The sequence below is a fragment of the Nomia melanderi genome, unplaced genomic scaffold (assembly GCF_051020985.1).
Source record: "Nomia melanderi isolate GNS246 unplaced genomic scaffold, iyNomMela1 scaffold0014, whole genome shotgun sequence".
Taxonomy (NCBI): domain Eukaryota; kingdom Metazoa; phylum Arthropoda; class Insecta; order Hymenoptera; family Halictidae; genus Nomia; species Nomia melanderi.
The window spans coordinates 3973756-3974710 of NW_027475130.1; positions in this window are offsets into that span (position 1 = coordinate 3973756).

The following is a 955-nucleotide window of genomic DNA, read 5'->3' on the forward strand; positions in this document are numbered from 1 at the left end:
TACATCTGGTGATAACTCGGGTGCTATTACAGATAGCGCGATAAATCAGAGTGCATTGTCTGCAGGAAGACCTGGCGCATGAATCTGTGCAGCGGTATCGAGCTCGGACCACCAGGGACCGAGAAAACCACCGACACATGGGGCCGGACACTCAGGGTCAGGGAAAAATCCAATATATATCTGGTGATATCTCGGGTGCTATTACAGATAGCGCGATAATGCAAAGTGCATTGTCTGCAGGAGGGCCTGGAGCATGAATCGGTGCAGCGATAACGACCTCGGAACACCAGGGGCCGAGAAAATCACCGTCTCATGGGGCCGGACTGTCAGGGTCAGGGAAAAATCCAATATATATCTGGTGATATCTCGGGTGCTATTACAGATAGCGCTATAAATCAAAATGATTTGTCTGCAGGAAGCCCTGGCGCATGAATCTGTGCAGCGGGAACGATCTCGGACCACCAGAGGCCGAGAAAACCACCGACACATGGGCCCGGACACTCAGGGTCAGGGAAAAATCCAATATCTATCTGGTGATATCTCGGGTGCTATTACAGATAGCGCGATATATCAAAGTGCATTGTGTTCAGGAAACCCTGGCGCATGAATCTGTGCAGTGGGATCGTCCTCCGACCACCAGGGGCCGAGAAAACCACCGACTCATGGGCCCGGTCACTCAGGGTCTGGGATAAATCCAATATATATCTGGTGATATCTCGGGTGCTATTACAGATAGCGCGATAAATCAAAGTGCATTGTCTGCAGGAAGACCAGGCGCATGAATCTGTGCAGCAGGAACGACCTCGGACCAACAGGGGCCGAGAAAACCACCGACACATGGGGCCGGAATGTCAGGGTGAGGGAAAAATCCAATATATATCTGGTGATAGCTCGGCTGCTATTACAGATAGCGCGATAAATCAAACTGCATTGTCTGCAGGAAGCCCTGGCGCAT